The sequence below is a fragment of the Tupaia chinensis genome, unplaced genomic scaffold (assembly GCF_000334495.1).
Source record: "Tupaia chinensis unplaced genomic scaffold, TupChi_1.0 Scaffold145367_1, whole genome shotgun sequence".
Lineage (NCBI taxonomy): Eukaryota > Metazoa > Chordata > Mammalia > Scandentia > Tupaiidae > Tupaia > Tupaia belangeri.
This window is the reverse complement of record NW_006205228.1, coordinates 769,182-779,885: the sequence shown is the minus strand read 5'-3', so window position 1 is coordinate 779,885 and position 10,704 is coordinate 769,182. Positions and strand designations below refer to the sequence as shown.

The 10,704-nt window shown below is 45.6% G+C and overlaps 1 pseudogene; it reads right to left on the bottom strand.

Annotated features, from left to right (window-relative positions):
• LOC102479457 (eukaryotic translation initiation factor 4E type 2-like) overlaps window positions 1–1,575 on the bottom strand; it is a 6,145-nt pseudogene extending 4,570 nt beyond the window's left edge.
• Window positions 1,576–10,704: the final 9,129 nt, after the last annotated feature.

Here is a 10,704-nt window from a genome sequence, read left to right as displayed (position 1 = left end):
CATTCCTGTCTTCATGCCTTTGCTCATGTGATTTCTTCTACATGGGTGACTTTTTCTCTTTTCTCATTGTGCCCAGCTCACGCCCACCCTTTACAGCCTAGTCAAATGCCACCTTCTCCATGAAAGTTTCCAACTGTGCCTCTGTTCAGTAATAGTTGAACAGTGTCTGTCCTCTGACACCCTAAAACAATTTTTCTAAAACTCAGATTTGGTCATTATAATTTTTTTAAAGGTACATGTGCTTGCCAGAGAGAGACAGTGAGAAGGAAAGTAAGAAATCCCCCGGGGGTATGGCCATGCCCCCGTTCCTTCTCCATTCTCCTCCTGGGATTTGGGGCACATACACACATGCGCCCAGTGTGATTTTCTTATTTTATTTTAATTGTTTTTTAGTTAGCAACAGTTACAAAGTGATCTCAGCTGTTGTCGGAGTGGTTGGGTGTCAGCTTGTTCTTAAAATATAATGCTCTTCCACTTCCTCTTGTCCAGGACAGAGCATCTTCCAGGTAGCCCACCAATAGAATAAGAAATTTCGAGGGGCCAGAAGTTGGCATAATGGCTATGTCACTAGACTCCCATGTAGTCAACCGCAGTTTGAGTCCCAGACCCGGAGGCTTAAACTCAGACTGGGCGCATGTGCATGCGCGCCCAAGATCCCAAGAGGAGAATGGAGGAACAGGGATTATGGCGTGGCCATTCCCCCTGGGAGTGATTTCTTGCTTCCTATCTCTCTGTCTCTCTTTGTCTTTCTGGTGAGCACATGCGCCCTATAGCAAAAACCTCTCAAAAAAAAAAAAAAAAGAAATTCCGATGATGCCAGCTTCAATGATGGTGCCATTCAGAGAGGTAGAGGATTGTGGTACATTCAACCATGGTTTGCAGAGGTTTTGAAAAAGGAGACTTTGGGGGCCCAGCCTGCCTGGCATTTTGGTGCCGCTGGTGTGAGTTTTGTATTCCATAATGGCATTGGGAGGTAGGTTAACCACCTGCGAATCATATCCCAGATTTGGGTTGTGGTAACTTGGTCACTGGGAATCTTACACAGATTGAAATAATATCCTCCTGAAAGTGGACAGAGGCCACAGCCCCACAGATCTCCTCCTCAACCATGAACTGTTTGCCCAACATGGCCAGGGTGAGATTCTCCCAGCAGCAGGAGGCCAAGCCCTTCCACGGCAGAATAATCCACTTGCCATCATTTTTATTTGCATCATCCTCCCACATGGGTTTAACTCCTTCTTTGAAGAGATGGAAGTCACTGTGGCCTGCCAGGCCCCCAGGACATGCCATGTGGCTCCAGAACTGCATCACAGAGGCAAAGGTGCCAACCCGTCTGACATTCTATTCAAAGTTCTGTGAACTTGTAGGACAGCCCGGGGTCCTCCTAGAATACCAGAAAGTGTAGTTGTATTGCCAGGGATGGTCTGCTGGTCCAGGGATGACAGCTTTCCTCTTGCTGCTATCCTGACTCTTATCCCTGTCTGCTTTGTCCTTCTCACCATCTTTCTGGGTGCTGTTTTCATTCTGATTGTGGTCTCCATTGTCATGATCTTTCTAGGTGTCGAATTTGTTCATGCTCTCACCACCACTGTTGCCACTTTGCCCAGTGTGATTTTCAAGCTGCTGAACTGGGACTTGAACTGCAGTCAGCCACATGGGAATCCAGCCACCTGCTGACCCCTGGTCATTACAATTTTACCATCATTTTTGTCATAGTTATCACACGGTAGTATTTGTTGATAATTTATATCACTGTGTACTGTGAAAATATTCAGTGCTGTTCAATCTCATTTACTTTATCTTGTAAAATAATTGTGATGCAGAATTTTCTTCCTTTCTGGGTTATAATAATAAAGAAATAAGATTTGGAACCAGACATACTTGGGCTTGGGCCCTAGTTCCATTGTTGGCTATAGGATTTGAGCAAGTTACTTAGCCTTTCTAAGCCTCAGCTTTCTTGTTGGTAAAACACAGATCATAATACTTACCTCATATGGGGGTCATTGTATTCCATGAAATAATAATAATTGCCAGCCTTTGTTGAGTGCATATTATGTACTGGGCAGAGCTCCAAGTACCTTTTCTGTATTACCTTATTTAATAATTTAAATCCTCATCACCATATGAGGTAAGTAAGAGTACCCTTACTTTACAGAGGAGGGATCTAAAGCAAAGAAAATTTAAGCCAGTAAGTGGAAGAGCCAGAATAACTTTGACTTTAGAATTTTTAATCATTACCAGCAAATGCCTCCCCAGGGTGCATAATGCCTAGCCTGGCCTGGATAATTCTATACAGTACCAAGCCCAGTATCTGGAAAGCATTGCACAAGTAGCAGCTGTTAATCTTTTTCTATTTTCCCTGATTTTTTTTTAAACCCATGATAGAGTACATATGCACACACGTGAGAGAGAGAGAGAGAGAGAAGCACCTCCATGGGGTCTGGTCACACTACGATGCTCTTCCCCTCGCTCTCTAGCCCAGTGGGTCCCAACCCTTCAGGCACCAGAGAACTTCCTCATGGGAGACAATCGCCAACAAACCGGAAAAGTGGGGGTTATTGATTCCAGGATGACCCAAGCACACCACATCCACTGGCACCCCATTTCCTCCACTACATATTGCAATAAACAATGAAACAATCACACAGCACTAAGATTCATGCTTCCATAAGGATCCAATACTGCCCTAATCCAACAGGAGATGGAGCCTAGGCAGCAACACGGATGATGGGGAGTGGCTGTAAGCGTCGCTTGCTGGCCTGCCCCCTAGAATGTCACCAGTCAAGGACCCAGCCCTAATAAGCCACAAACTAGCACTGGTCTGCAGCCTAGGCATTGGAGACTCCTGCATGAGTCCATGGGATCTTGGGCACTTGTGCATGTGCCTGGCATGCTTTAGGCTGACCGGGTCAGGGATTCAAACCACGGTTGCCATGTGGGGTCTGGCATCTCTTGAGTAGTGCATTTCTTCTGCACCATGGAACTGGCCTACCTATTATTCTTGCTCTCCTTCTTATTGTTCAGGGCTCAGGTTTGTTTCATTGATTTTCGTTTCTTTGCAGCACCTCATAATAGTAACAGCTTGCATTTGTGAAGCATTTTCCATGTGTCAGGGATAAGTCACTAGCCCTTACAGATGAAGGAATGAATGAGTGATTGAATAAATGAATGAAAAACAGAGAAAAAAAATCTCTTGAAGGGAGGCCAACAGGTGGCATGGTGGCTAAAGCACTGGATTTCCACATGGCTAACCAGTTTGAGTCTCAGACCTGGTGTGTCTGTGTGTGTGCGTGCCTAAAATCTCAGGAGGAGAATGGAGAAGGGATTGCAGTGTGGCCATTTCTCTAGGGGGGTGATTTCTTACATTCTCTCTGTGGATTTCTCCATCTCTCTCCCTCTCTGTGTCTCCCTGACAAGGGCACACTCCTATGGCAGAAACCTAAAAAAAAACAACAACAACAAAAACTCTCTTGAACAATGAACAAAGGCTGAGAAAAGCACTTAACACTTCCAGGTTATTATATAAGCAACAGAATGATGGGTCAGGGGAGAGGCCTTCCAGGGCCTTGACATATGCCCAGCATTTTCATTAGTGAGTTGAAAGATGGAGTGCAGAGTGTGCTAATCAAATTGGTGAAGCCTGCGAGGTAGATGAGCAGCTGAGCACTTAGGAGGCAAGCTGGGGCTTGCAGACAGTACTTGACAAAGTAGAGAAATAAACAGAGTCAATAAAAACAGAGCTTCAGGAGCTGCAGTCTTCAAGTGGCTCCCAGGGAGCAGCTGCTGCTAACGGATCTGCCCAGAGAAGACTTTGACCCACTTTTCTTTGGGCCTTACCTGGCTGGATTGCATCTCTGGAGCAAGCCTGTATAAAAGGTACCATTTCCTTGATGAGGGAACTGACTTGGTAGGGAAGCCTCACGGCAAAGGTTCGAAAACTAGCTGTCCCCATGCTCCTTCTTGGCCTCTCCCATTCTTCCTTTCTCCATTGCCTAGCTGTATCTCAGTGGAGAGAAGAGATGGCTCTGCCTGCTCCCCTAAAGATCCAGGACTCCACGATGCCCCCATTTCTCCCCACCAAAATATGCTGCCCTCTTCTACTTCCTGCATGTTCACGTCATTAACTTCTTCTCCCATAGGAGGCTGTTCTGGAGGTAATTCCAACCTGAGTTTTCCTTGGGAAAGGGTCCTGGATGTGAAAGGAGAGAAAATGAGGCAGTGTGATGGTGGGGAAGCCTCCATCTGCCCTGACAACCTCTAGAAAAAGAGGAAGTCTGAGTGGCTCAGCGGTCACAGAAAGGATAATGAAAGGATGACTTGGGCGCCTAAGCCCATGACGTAGGCATTTGGAAATGTACAGGATTTGGAGTTGCAGCTTCGTCCTTCCTGAAGTATGAGGGGTCAAATAAGCTACTTCTCTGAGTCAAGCTCCTTTGGTTCTGTACTGGAAGCCACTTGGTTTATTTTAATCAAAATGGCATATTTGGTGGGACCAGCTGTTAGCGTAATGGCTAGGTTGCTGAATTTCCATGTAGTCGACCGCAGTTCAAGTCCTGGACCCAGTGGCTTAAACTCATGCTGGTTGCGTGTGCGTGCGTGCGTGCCCAAGATCCCGAGAGGAGAATGGAGGAGAAGGGATTGTGGCATGGTCATGCCCCCTGGGGGGTGATTTCTCGCTTTCTGTCTCTCTGTCTCTCTCTATCTCTCTGGCGAGTGCACACACCCTATAGCAAAGTCCTCTCCCTCCAAAAAAAAAAAAAAAAAAAAGGCATATTTGGAAGAATAAGAGAAGTTCTCATGAAACTTGGGCGCTGCATACTCAGGCTTAGTCAGGGACAAGATCCAGGGCTGGAAGAGATTCTGTGCACCAAGGAACAGCCTCTTTCTTCCTTGTTTGCCTTCACTGGAGTGGCAAATTCTCTGTTCCTTTTCTTTTTTCTTTCTTCTTCTCATCTTAAAATTTGCTATAGAGCATGTGTGCTTGCAGGGGGCAGAGAGAGAGGAAAAATCCCCAGCTTCCTGGTGGTTGACCAGTCCCTTCTCTTCCATTCTCCTCTCAAGATTTTGGGCATGCACGCACATGTGCCTGAAGCTTCCAGGTCCTGGACTCCAATTGGTCATGCAGGACTGAGCCACCTGAACCACTATGCTACTGGCTGGCCTTCTGTTCCACTCTCCTCAGCACATCTAATTATTCTTCTTTCTCAATTGGCCTTCAGGGCTTCCATGAAGAGATAGTGATGTTCCAGTCCCACCTTCATGAAGAGCCTAACAGGGAGGGCAGAAGTCACTATTTCCGAATCTACATTCCTGGGGAAAGAAACTGGCCACACTAGGATCGGGTTTTTACCTTGGTACAATCAGCCAGGGTTGGCCTGAGGAGTGGTAGATGGTCTGTGCTGGGAACCAGATCAACAGGAGCCCTCTTTTGTGGATAGGAAGAAGGTTCCCAGAGAAGAGAACATCACCCACTTCGGTATTTAATGCAGTCTGCGAGCTTTAATTATTCTCCTATGAAAAGGAAATCATCTTACCTACCTCATGAGGATAAAATACTCTATGTAAAGTACTGGTCACTTAGCATAGTGACAGATACATGGCATTTGCAGCCACTTGTTGAAGAATTGCTCTTATTCAAGACAAGCTTCACTGGACTTGGTAGGAAGACTCCTGAGCAGGGTGGTCTGTGAGGGGAAGAAAGCTCAGAAGGGACAGGGGACTGCATCTCCGTTAATGATGGAGAAATGGAATGTCTATCACAGGAGACAAGTTGTGAAGAACTGGGGAGGGGAATGCTCAAATCCTGTCGCCTTTAGGAGGTCTGACTCCTAATTCCCAGGTGGAGAGCAAGTCCACGCTCCTATGTCATGGACTGAGACACCCAAGCCATTCTTTCACTGTCCTTTCATTTAACGGATATTAATTGAATACCTACTATGGTCAGGTACTGTTCAAGTTGTTGGGAATATAGCCATGTTTGCTTTCTAGTAGGAGAGAGAAACAATGAAAGATAAATAAATTAAAACATAAAAGGTGTTATTGGTAAGTGCTATGGAGAAGAAATAAAGTGAGAAAAGGTAGGTAAAATGTCATCCAGCTGGGTGAATGTTAACGTTATAAATGGGGCAAAACCAGGGCCTCATAAGAAGGTATCTTTTTATTAAAGACTTTGCAGGAAGTGATGGAGCTAGCCATGTTATTTTAAGAGTGGAGGCATGGGGGAGGGAGATAAGGGAACAGCCAGTACAAAGGCTCTGTGGTAGGAGCCTGCCTGCATCAGCAAGGACTCACCTGGAGACCAATGATGCTGGAGAAGATGAACAGTGGCAGGTGATGATGAAGTGGGGGTTATAGGACCTGGTTATGTTCATAGTAAGGATGTTGGCTCTTACTGAATGGGAGGGAAGTCACTGGAGGGTTTTAAGCAGAGGAGTGACATGATCTGAATAAGGTTTTTGTCAGGATCACTTTGAAATAAACTGCAGGGGTCAAGGACAAAACAATGAGTCTAGTTAGAAGGTATTACTAGGGGAGCCGAGTTTATGTCTTGGTCCAGGGTGGGAGCAGTAGAAGTGGAGAGGAGTGGTCAGGTTCTAGGTATATTTTAAAGGTAGAACTGACAGAATTGTTCATCTACTGTTTTGGCATGCTCGTGGTGACAGAAATTCCCATTTCAGTCCCCCAGACCTTCGCGTAGTCCTTTCTGCTAGCCAACCTTGCAAAACGTCTCTGTCACACATGCTTGGGGGTCACCCTGTTCCATAGAGACTGAAGGTTTAGAGGAGTGCTTGGGTCACAGTTTTGGCTACTAGAGACAGGATGTTCTGAAGCCTGGTCCTCATGAAAGAGTCGCAAGAAATTTTTATTATGGCAGCAGGTCTCTTTCAACCTAGTGACTTGACGGTGAAGCCCAAAAGTCACTTCTTTCCCTTCTTAGTTTTGAGAGGCAAATTTAGGGGTCCTAGGATTGAGTTGCTAGCCCAGGAAACAAGTTACCACCTGAGAAGAGTGTGAAAGAACCAGGATCACTAAGAAGTTCCAAATCAAGGAGTCAGATGGTGGCCAGTGGCACAACACGACACTGTGAGGTGGACTCACATGACAAGCTTCTGGGTTCAAATGTCAATCTCCCTGAGTATATACCTGTACCCATAATACTAGGCTGACTGAGGCTAGGAGCAGAGCCAGCATGAAGACCCTATTAGAGACACTGTTTCTCTCTGTCTCTAGCTCATGGAAGAAACAAATAAATAAACTTAAAAAAATAATAAAGTATTGGGGACCAGCAGTTGCGTAATGGCTATGTCGCTGGACTCCCATGTAATCGACCATGATTCGAGTCCCGGACCTGGTGGCTTAAACTCACGCTGGGCGCATGTGCGTGCGTGCCCAAGATCCCAAGAAGAGAATGGAGGAGAAGGGATTGCAGCGTGGCCATCCTCCCTGGGGGGGTGATTTCTCACTTTCTGTCTCTGTGTCTCTCTCTGTCTTTCTGGCAAGCTCATGTGCCCTTATAGCAAAAACCTCTCCAAAACAGAAAATAATAAATAATAATAAAGTATTGAACATGGAGACCAAGGAAACGGGTTTGAATTCCAGCCTGGTCACAATGGGCCTCAGTCTTTTTATAAGGGGTTTTACTAAGAGGAATTTCTTTGTAAATTCTGTGAAGTTAGGCTAATAAATATGTTTTGTTATCTGAGATATTTATTCTCTGGGCTTTGGCTTCTTCAGAGGCCTCATTCTTCTAAGTTGTGTGGCCTATAAATCAAGAGAGATAGGTGAATTGCATTTTCCTAAAGTGGCATGCTGACGGAGGATGCCTTTGAGCTAGACTACCAGACCAGAGCTTGCAAAGCTCATCACTTTCCTGTCAACGGGCCTCACTTCTAAGGCTGTGAAGAAGATGCTCATCTCTGAGGCAAGAAGGAGTGAGTCAGCAGAAATGAAGAGCTAGGGAAGGTGACACCTGCAGAGTTGAGTTTCCTTGTTCCCGGCTGTTTTCATTCTCATATTTCTTGTGAGATATCTTTCCAGAAAGCAAATGGAACTTCTACATCAGCTCCAGGGCTAAATGCATGACAAAGGCAAGGGGGAAGAAGCAGGCCCATCTACTTTTGGAGTGCCACCAGATCATCTTTCCTTCACTAGCTCTGTTTGGGATATCAACCTGATGAGAGGGACTTTAGAGAAAGAATCTGAGTTCTCCAAACTTCAGACAGGGTAGGGAACCTGTTCTGTGGCAGCATGTGCCATCTTGGAACCAGCCTGGAGCTGCTCCTTCACTTCAATGATGGGAACGCCCCAGTCCTTCCTCTGAACCTCCTGAACTGATCACCATGGCTCTTAGGACCATATTTCCTGAATAGCCCCTGAACGAGTGACACTGGTTGGCTGGTTACTCTGTGGGGGGTTCTCAGAAGAATCACACACTATACAGTTTTTGGTTTTTCCCAGTTGAGACTCAGTAAACAAATTGTGGTCGGAGTTACACCCCCAGAATTACAGTTTGCTCAGGGAGTTTTGCTTTAGGACGCTAACGCTGTGATGCTTAGATAATAATGAGAGGGTGAAATGCAAAGTGAGGAAAACAGTGGCCGAAGGAAGGCTGGTATTTATTAGGGCAACTTCATGGTGAAAATCTGCCCATGTCTTAAGCTTTATGCTGAAGGTGGAGATACAGCATTGGCTGTAGCCATTCAACTTCTTTTTCTTGCCCGTGATATTTATTGTAAACTCTTCCCTCTGGTTTTAATTGTTGAGAGGCCCGTTGTGAACATAGGATGATACACCTCTCATCAAGGATGCAAAAGCAAGGAGGATACATGAGCTTCCATCTAATGTGGGAGACAAACATGTAAACTGGTCACTAGGTGCTCAACCTTTCACTGAATAGCTAGAGATTACGTTTTTAAAAATTCAAGCGGGCTGTTTTTAGAATAAGCTAGTTCTTTTCCAGGTCACTGAGCCCAGACAGTTTGTGGAGGGGAATGTTTCTTTTGTTTGTTTAGCAAGATGCTATACTGGTTAAAAGACTTGGTGGAACACTTAACTATACACTTACCCCACATTTGCCCATGGAAAAGCTCAGACTTTTCCTTCTGAATGCCTGTGCTAACCTCCATATTGCTTTTTTTTTTGGAGAGGTTTTTGCTATAGTGCGTGTGCACTCACCAGCAAGAGAGAGAGAGAGACAGAGAGACAGAAAGTGAGAAATCTGGCCATGCCACAATCCCTTCTCCTCCATTCTCCTCTCAGGATCCTGGGCATGCACCCCCACACACCTTGCATGAGTTTAAGCCACCGGGTCCGGGACTTGAACTGTGGTAGACTACATGGGAGTCCAGCAACATAGCCATTACGCTAACTGCTGGTCCCACTCTTAGTTCTTATAAGTAGGTGCTTACAGTCAAGGGACTCTGGCTCACACCCTAAGATAATGGGGTGCTTTAGTAGAGGACAAAAAGCTGACTTATGCTTGGGTCTGTACACATGATCTCAGTTTCCCAGTGCATCCCCAGCTGTCGTTCCTCATTCTTCTACATTCTATTCTGTTCTGTTTTATTCTGTCCGAATACACTTACGTTCAGAGGACAAAGATATTAACCAGTTCTAGACAAGCCCCTAAAGCTACCTAAATCACCCCAAAGCTGATTTTGCTATTGTCTTCTTGCTCTCTTTTTTAGTTTCTTGCCATAGGGTGCATGTGCTTATCAGAGACAGAGGGAAAGTGAGAAATGACCCTCCACCACCACCACTTGGGGTGGGGAATGGCCACCCTGCAATCCCTTCTCCTCTATTTTCCTTTCAGGATTTTGGGCAGGCATGCATACACACCCAGTGTGAGTTTCAAGTGACCACATCCTAGACTCTAACCACATAGCCATATAGGAATCCGATGCCTTAACCAACGTGCCTCCTGCTGGCCCCATCTCTTTCTTTTTAAAAATGTTTGAGAGGGGTCATGTGCTCACCAGAGAGCAGCGGAGAGACAGAGGGAGAGGGAGAATGGGAAAGCACCCCACAATGGGGAATGATCACACTACAATGTTTTTCTCCTCCACTTCTTCATCCTATCAGGGTTTTGAGACATGCATGTACATGTGCCCAGCATGTTTTTTGATCTGGGACTCAAACCACAGGTGGCCATGTGAGTTCCAGCTCTCTTTACCAGTAGGCTTACGGAATTCACCTGCTTGCTGTCTCTTAAAGAGATAAGTCTCTTAAAGAGGTAAGAAAAATAAGCCACGCAAAGACAATGGGTGGTGCTGTCAGGTCATACTAGGGCAATGTATGGTCTTTTGAGCAAAGCATTGGGTGCTGGTTCCCACTTCGGACATAGCTGCAGAGGTCGGAGGCCATACGGCCAAAAGAGGGAAGTCACTCTACATTAAAGGTTTTTATTTGTTTTTAATTCTCTTTGCCTAGAGTTGAATAAAAGGTCGGAAGAGAGGTCAGGGATTTGCAGGGAGTTCTCTGGATGTCCAGTGAACCTAAACGTACCCCTTTCCTCTCCCTGTTTCATCAGCAAACAATTATTGAGTAACTGTGATATGTAAGAATACATCGTTCCTTATCCTCCACTCCTTTCCAGCCTGGGCCTATTCGACAAAAATGGTTATCCTTCAGACCTTGGCTCCTTGAGACATTTCTCTTAATTACTGATTAGACTTGAAATACAGACTGCTAAAGAAAACCCTTCAA